Here is an 8,567-nt window from a genome sequence, read left to right as displayed (position 1 = left end):
CACAGACGTCTCCATCACCTGAAGGCCTTTACGCATGTGCTCTTCATGCTCATTATTATTTTATGGCACTTTATCTCATAACATGCCTCGGAATCTGCTGATGCTTTCCAATGAGCGGGATGTGGAGTGTCAGAGGGCAAAGTGTTTAATGGCTGGTGTGTCACTGTAGATTTCTCAGTCTATAGGTGAACTGGATCAGGGGGAAAGCTTGCCTTGTTATTTCCAATTGGGTTGGACAGGATTGCAGGGATAGCGATAGAATGGCAGGCAAGAAGTCAAACAATACTGAAATTAATGGAAAGTCCCTCAAAGAAAAATCTTGGAGGCATGCCTGGATAAAAAATAGCTTCAGGAAATGGGGTGGACACATTTAGATGTAGATTGTGTCAATATACATCAGAAGATAACAGAATGCATAGCTCTGAGGCAGTGGTTCTCAGCGTTTTCAGCCCACGACCCCCAAAATAAATGTGCCAGAGACCGGGGACCCCCACTCTACCTGAAGGTGCTTGAACACACATGAACATTGAAGAACAGTCATGTGGAGACGGGGCCATCTACTTGTAAAAAGGGGAGAGATTTTTGGGGCCCATCTTTAAAGTCAACAAAATGATGGTCCATTGTTCTATGAATCTGTCATAACCACATTTATTTATTTGTCAGAATAATATCCACTGTTATCCAGGAAGTTTATTAATATTAGGGCCATAGTATATATTATTAAATATGTAAATCCTTGATTTAATGAGACAAAATGGGTTAAAAGTGACAAAAATGGTGGAAAAGATGGTGAAATCGGATTTAATTTTTTTTTTTTTTTTTTTTTTTTCCTTTGTCTGCACATGCTGTTGAAGGTTAACACTACAAGAAGTGCAATCTTTTAACAGCAATGCATATTTTGTTATTGCAATTAAATACATTTATTTATTTCATTGCATAATTGTGACCATCACCAGCTCTCCCTAGGGAAGGGTAAGAAATACTTTATTAAAGGGAGGATGTAAAAAAGAGAGGGCAGTGTTACACCAAGGTGAGGGGGTGGAGGGGGGTGGGGAAGTTAACAGGGAAGAGGGATACAAGATAGGAAATGGAATAGGTGGGGAGTAGTCGATAGGTTTCAAGTGATGCGATGTGAAATTGTGGTTGTGTATAACTATATTGTGCTTATTGTTGTGTTATCAAGCCAGTTTGGTGACCAGTGTGTGGCTTAGGAATAATGGTGGTGGCTGTGAACAGAGGAAGAAGTGAGTGGAAATTCCATAAAACAGGTATTTGGGAACAACGTGTCTATGGTTGAGCCCAGTATGAGTGTTATCCCACAGCCCAAGGCCAGTGCATCCATGACAAATGTATTTCCAAGAACCGCCACTGCAAAACCCACGAGCCGCCCCCGGGCCCGAAGAAGCAGTCAGGCCAGCAGCAAGAGCGGGCAATCTAGGGGCCCCCGGCGACCACCCCACGGCCAAGCAGCCCCCCGAACGCCCCCAAGATCCCAAGCCGAGAGGCAACCATCGCCCCCCCCATACACACCCGAGAAAGCCCCAAGGAGCCAAGGACCCAGCGCACCACGCCACCGATCCAACCCCCAACCCCCGGACCCACCCACCAGTCCGCAGATGACAGGACAGACCCACCAGGCGGCCGACAGCAACCTCCACCACCGGAACAGCTAGCGCCGCCCCCCAGTAAACAGCATCGTTCCGAGGCGCCGAGCAACCCCGCCCCAACCCCGGCGAGGACACCAGCACACCCCCAGCACACCCACCCCCCAAACCGGCGAGGCAGTCCGCCCCGGGTCCGCACACCGCAGAAATTGGTTAAAAGTTGCAAATTGGCTAAAAACAGACAGAAAAAGTTTTAAAAAAGGATTCAAAGTGCAATATTGGCTTAAAAGTGGGAGAAATGGAATGGTAATGTAATTTAGCAAATAATGTGCATTACAAATGTGGTTAAATTGGCAAAAATAAGGATGAGATATGATGAAAAGCGGTTAAGTGACAATAATGGGTCAATATATGTGACGTAGGTGTAAAAAGTGGTGCAAAGGGTTTATAAGTGCAGAAAAAGGCTTGAAAGTGGAAAACATATGCAGAAAAGGCATTGAAATTTGATGGAAAAGTGGCAGAAATGGAAGTAATGGAGCAAAAATGCATTAAAAGGAGCAAAAAAATCTGGCAAGAAAAAGTGATGAAAATAGGTGAAATAATGACAAGTTTGATGTAGTTGCAAAAAATGGGTAAAAAACAAGCAAAGATGTGCTCAAATTGTAATATATATATATATATATTCCTAGTACCTTGAAGGCATCTGGCGACTCCCTCCAGTGTCTCGCGGCCCCAAATTGGGTCCTGACCCCAAAGTTGAGAACCTGTGCTCTAAAGGAGTTTTTAAAAATAAAACATTGTGCCACATGGTGTGATCATTTATAAACTCTGAGTTCATTTGTAAAAAGATGTACAAAAAACAGGCAAACACTTACACATATAAACTATATCACAGGTAACATACAGACTACAATAAACCTATCATACTTGCTATCTGGTTGTGGGAGGAAACCAATGTACTCAGAGCAAACTCATTCAAACTCTGAACAGAAAGACATGGGGATTGATCAATGCTGTTCCAGCTGTGAGGCGGCTAAGCTATGCACTGTTTAGCTTCAGAAAGGTCAAGGCCTGGATTTGAACCCATTCTCTCGCTGTGAGCCAGCATTGCAAACACCACATTGCCCCCTTTGCTTTATCAGGTATTCAAAGCATGGGTAAACCCCAGTTTTCATCCACACCACAGTCATTGTGGTGTAGGTGTTTCAGAATAGCCAGAAAAAAAAATAGTGATTCATAAACTTTTTCTTCTGTGAATGAATAATTCATTCACTTGTGCATTTTCCTTCTTCCTATGTCCTCCCAGACTCGTCTCACCCCCCGGTAAGTCCACGCTCAATCCTAATCACTTGCATTGCACAAAGCGACCTCTAGCTGCGTTTCTATTACAGATTTTCGCAAAACAAAAGCGATGTTTCTAAATGGTAAATGGACTTGATTTATATAGCGCTTTATAACCACACTGAAGCAGTCTCAAAGCGCTTTACATATCAGCTCATTCACCCAATCACTCTCACATTCACACACCAATGGGACAGGACTGCCATGCAAGGCGCTAGTCGACCACTGGGAGCAACTTAGGGTTCAGTGTCTTGCCCAAGGATACTTCGACACATAGTCAGGTACTGGGATCGAACCCCCAACCTCTCAATCAGAAGACGACCCTCTACCACCTGAGCCATGGTCGCCCCGTCGACCATGTCGACAAAGTCCCATAAAATCTCTTACCGTGAGACTTTGCTGCTGGAAGATGTACGCTCAGAACCTCCTTATAACACTCTGCATTCCTTTGTTGTTTGCTGACTAACGTGGCAATAACACTTTTAAAGTATAATGCTCATAAATGTCCCGGTCTCGTCTTCTGTTTACACGTACCACGCTATGTTTTCTCGGAGAGAAGTGGTCATGTGACCACGTGCGTCATGTTCGGTGACGTGTACTTGTGGGAAAATTGTTTCCACAGCGCTTTTGCGATACATTTCATTATCGAAACATCTGAAATTCCTCGTCATGAAAGCAAAAAAACTTTTTAGCAATATTTGAGTGTTTTTTCAACATTCAGGTGTTTCCGTCACCAGTTTTAGATTTTGTGCATTTCCAAGGGTAATGAAAACCCAGCTTCTGTCACGTCTCGTATGTAAAGTGCAGCCGAATGCCGACTGGCTGCTCCGATTCACAACTAGAGCTTACAATAACTTTAGACATGTCAAAAGTAGCTCCAACACACCCAAAACAATATTAAAGTAGTAGAAAAACACAACAAAAGCTTAAATAAAAAGGAAAATCAAAGAACTCATATAAGAGCCAGTTCACAACAAAATTTACTTGACGTCTCATCTGACACAAATGGCTGCTACCCATCGATTGTATTTTACGCTATTAAATTACTCAAAAAAAGTACTTTGAATGTTTGTTTTTAAAAAAGATTTAAAAAAAAAAAAATTACAATAATCCATCCATCCATTTTCTTCCGCTTTTATCTGGGGCCAGGTCGCAGAGGCAGCAGTCTCAGCAGAGATGCCCAGACCTCCCGATCCATGCACACCTCCTCCAGCTGTTCTGGGGGGACCCCGAGGCGACACCAGGCCAGCTCAGAGACATAGTCCCTCCAGCGTGTCCTGGGCCTTCCACGAGGCCTCTTCCCAATAGGACATGCCTGAAACACCTCCCGAGGGAGGGGACCAGGAGGCATCCGAAACAGTTGCCCGAGCCACCTCAGCTAGCTCCTTTCGACGTGAAGGAGCAGCGACTCTACTCCGAGCTCCTCCCGAGTGACTGAGCCTCTCACCCTATCGCGAAGGGTGCGCCCAGCTACCCTGCGAAGGAAACTCATTTCGGCTGCCTGTATTCGCGATCTTGTCCTTTCGGTCATTACCCAAATCTCATGACCATAGGTGAGGGTAGGAACGTAGATCAATCGGTAAATTGAGAGCTTTGCTCCCTGACGCAGCTCCCTCTTCACCACAACAGTCCGATACAGCGACTGCATCACTACTGACGCCGCACCGATCCGTCTGTCGATCGCACGCTCCATCCGACCTTCACTCGTGAACAAGACCGCAAGATACTTGAACTCCTCCACTTGGGGCAAGGACTCTCCACCGACCCAGAGAGGGGAAGCCACCTTTTTCCGGTGGAGAACCATGGCCTCAGATTTGGAGGTGCTGATCCTCATCCCGGCCGCTTCACACTCGGCTGCAAACTGCCCCAGTGCACGCTGAAGGTCCTGATTTGAGGAAGCCAACAGAACAACATAATCTGCAAACAGCAGAGATTAAATCCTGAGGTTCCCAAATCGGACTCCCTCTTGTCCCTGGCTGCACCTAGAAATTCTGTCCATAAAAGTAATGAACAGAACCGGTGACATAGGGCAGCCCTGGCGGAGACCAACATGCACTGGGAACAGGTTTGACTTACTGCTGGCAATGCGAAATGCGGTCGTACAGGGAACGGACAGCCCTTAGCAAAGGGCCCCGGACCCCATACTCCCGGAGCACCCCCCACAGGGCACCACAAGGGACACGATCAAACGCCTTCTCCAGATCCACAAAGCACATGTGGACTGGTTGGGCGAACTCCCACGAACCCTCGAGCACCCGATGAAGGGTATAGAGCTGGTCCAGTGTGCCGCGACCGGGACGAAAACCGCATTGTTCCTCCTGAATACGAGGTTCGACTATCGGCCGGATCTTCCTCTCCAGCACCCTGGAGTAGACCTTGCCTGGGAGGCTGAGGAGTGTGATCCCTCTGTAGTTGGAGCACACCCTCCGATCCCCCTTCTTAAAGAGAGGGACCACCACCCCGGTCTGCCAATCCAGAGGCACTGTCCCCAACTGCCACGCGATGTTGCAGAGACGTGTCAACCAAGACAGTCCTACAACATCCACAGACTTGAGGTACTCAGGACGAATCTCATCCATAAAGTAAGTAAATCATAAATTACAATAATATTTAATAAATAAATGTGCACTTATTATGTTAATTTGTTAAACATTAAACACGTATTCATGACTAGATTAGGCTAGGTACCCTTTAAGAGTCAGTCCTACTCTTTAATTTTTGTCAAAGCGTTGGGATTGCAGCAGCATTTCTCACACCAGCATCTCTTTTCCCAGCTAAAGTTACCATAGTGGATAGCAGAGAGACTGTCAAAGAACACTTAAAACAGCCACATTTCTGACCCCCATACCCACCACCACCACCACCATCATGTCTCACTACTCCTCCCCCTTCCCCCCACCTCCCTATATTCCCTTAGGAAGAAAACTGGGCAACATCTGGCTAAGTTTATGAGGGAGGCATAGAGAGAAAATTGGTAGACCATGAAAACTGGGAAGAATTCTTTTCTTGAGAAGTGCAATGGACTATTGTTGTAGCAGTCATTAGTGGGTCTGAAACTTTAATGTGGCAAAAAAAAACAAAAAAAAAAAAAACACTCATTTTGTTCTCAGTGCTTACGATGTCACTGTTTATCTCCTTGAGATTTAAGACATGTGGCAGTTTTTGTGAAAACAACTTTTATTCAAAACAACAAAAAATGACCACCGCAAAACACTGTGGAACAAACGGGGTGAAAAATGTTCCTCCTACTCTTTTAACCAAGACATCAGCACAAAAATGTACACACAAATCATACAAAACTGTATAAGTTAGGTTAAAGGCTAATTGGAAACACTGTTTAGTGTTAAATACAACATCATGTCCTCAGGTCAACGTTCACGCGCAATGAGGAAAAACAAAAGTAATGCCACAGTGCTTTAAAATGAATAGAAAACAATCAAAGTTATAAGTCACACCCAGATGTAAAAGTTTTGAACGCTTTAAAAGGGGTAAAGAGTGGCACTCAAAAGTCTTATAGTTATAGAAAATCCAAATATATCATTTCATTTGTTGAACAAACTCAGAACAAACAAAGAGAACACAAGGAGCAGCATGCAAACAAACGCTTTAAGTAATCAGCTGCCTTTCTGACTTCCTGATTGGTTAAGAATGCAGATTCTTTAGTACTAAGCGTCCCATCTATAAGCATAAACATTTGCATTTTTTGTTTTGTTGCCTCTCTGCAGGAAATGAGGGACAGACAAATGAGTACCTACGGTGGTTTGCTCATTAGGTTTGGATCAGGAATAAATCCGTTGCAGTCCCAGTTCGGTAATTTGTCCCAGCAGACTGGGACGTCTCCTTTGGCACTGCACATTGAAAAAAAAAGGTCTCTGTGGATTTTCGGGTTTGGAGGTCCATGCTGTGCTATTTACAAGAGTCAGATATTAAGCTGCAGAAGTAAACACATTCATGCCATTATAAGTGGGTCCAGGCTTGGCATGGTTCTCAGCTAATTCACTGGCTCCTTTTAGCCACGCTCTTAGTCAACAGTGGTGGAGTGACAGTTATTGAAAAGCCAGGACCCTCTAGCACCACGCTACTCTGAACTGGATCCAGCTCCCAGTCCATTGAAAACAGCAATGGAAAAAAAGGCAGTGATCTGCTCCTAATACCTTCAAACTCCAAACTGTTGACTGATGAAAGAAAATGATCCTCTCCACAGATGACCACTGTGTATGGCAGTGTAAACTTTCCAAATGGATGTTGTGGCATCTCAGTTTTATGTCCTTTTGTACTGCAGCTCTGCCTCTGTGGAGTTAGTTCATCATTGTGATGACTTGATCACCAAGCAGCTGTGAAGAAAAAAACATTGAGAGAACATTTTAAAAGCAGCAAAAAGATAAAACCCAGTCTCAGCAATGAACGTTACCATTTATAGCCAGCTGTTATCAAACTTTGTATTCATTTCTCACTAAAAGAGTGAGTGAGATTGGACGTTATTGCTTTGCTTAACCTTGGTCACTCAGGTTTCGTCTCGGTAATTGATTTCTCTTAGCCAGTGTTTCTCAAATGGGGTTACATGTATGCCTTGGGGTATATGATGGTGCTACAGGGGGTACTTGAGAGAGAGAGAGAGAGTGGAAAATTAACAAATGAATGCATTAAAAATATGTTTTTTTTTAATGTTTATTGTTAGTTAAAAATGATAATCATATTAATGATCTTGATTAGAACATGAACTGAAAATACAAGGCTCAGTCTTGTATTTTCAGTTGTGTGGACAATTTTGATTGTCCAACATCCATGATTTGAGTTGGTTGGAAAAGGAACTCTTGTGTTGTTGTTGGGAAGGTGTTCCATGTATGAGATGCTTGGTATGAAAATACAATCTGTCCAAATGTGTTTTTTTTGATGGGGTTTTACGGTCACCTCTGGAGCTTGTTGTTCTCCCAGAGATGACCAGAAATGATAACAACTGTAGAGGATGCACTAAATACTGTTTCATTCTACTTATTTACAAAAAGAGATTCTTTAAAATGTGTTATCACTCATTTATTCCATCATTATGCACTATAGTTATTTTTTCCTCGTATTCTGAGCTGAAGGTAGTCTGACAAAGCAGGTACTTGGATTCAGAAATAACCCAGATAGCACGGCATTCTACTCTTAAAACGTCATTTTGCGTGTTTTATCCCTCCAAATCTGTGATCCCACTTATAAAATTGTAGAACTGTAAAATGTCACTTCCATGAAGCTGTTTTTGTGCTGGGGCTTTTTTGGCTATGCTGCTGAAAATACTAAGCTATTTAGCGGTAGTATATTGTTTTTTGTTGTTATGATAATGCCATATTCCTGTCAGATTTAAGTAAATACTCGACTATGGATATGGAGATATGTATACTAATTGAATGACCCAAGCTAAATAAAGGTTGATATAAGCTATAGAGAGGCCACGCTGAGCATCTTTAATCTATCGTCCAAACGCCGATGTCTCCGCAACATCTGCCCAATGACCAAACGCTCTCCATACTACGTCTTGCCGATGCAACTTTATTCATCGTGCCGACAAAGGGAAGAGAAAGGGGGTACTTAGGCCAAAAAAGTTTGAGAACCACTGGTTTGGTCATTGTCTTCTTGAAG

At 43.6% G+C, this 8,567-nt stretch overlaps 1 protein-coding gene across 1 annotated transcript in view; it reads right to left on the bottom strand.

The window, feature by feature from the left end:
* Nucleotides 1-6,111: 6,111 nt before the first annotated feature.
* Nucleotides 6,112-8,567, bottom strand: part of LOC114467636 (ERC protein 2-like) — a 172,339-nt gene continuing 169,883 nt past the window's right edge. Inside the window, exon 19 of the mRNA XM_028454087.1 lies at nucleotides 6,112-7,279. The gene's annotated coding sequence lies outside the window, so the exon portion shown is untranslated. The remainder of the gene's footprint in view (nucleotides 7,280-8,567) is intronic.

Source organism: Gouania willdenowi, chromosome 7, assembly GCF_900634775.1.
Source record: "Gouania willdenowi chromosome 7, fGouWil2.1, whole genome shotgun sequence".
Taxonomy (NCBI): domain Eukaryota; kingdom Metazoa; phylum Chordata; class Actinopteri; order Blenniiformes; family Gobiesocidae; genus Gouania; species Gouania willdenowi.
Note: the sequence above shows the minus strand (reverse complement) of the source record. Positions and strands in the feature narration are given on the sequence as shown.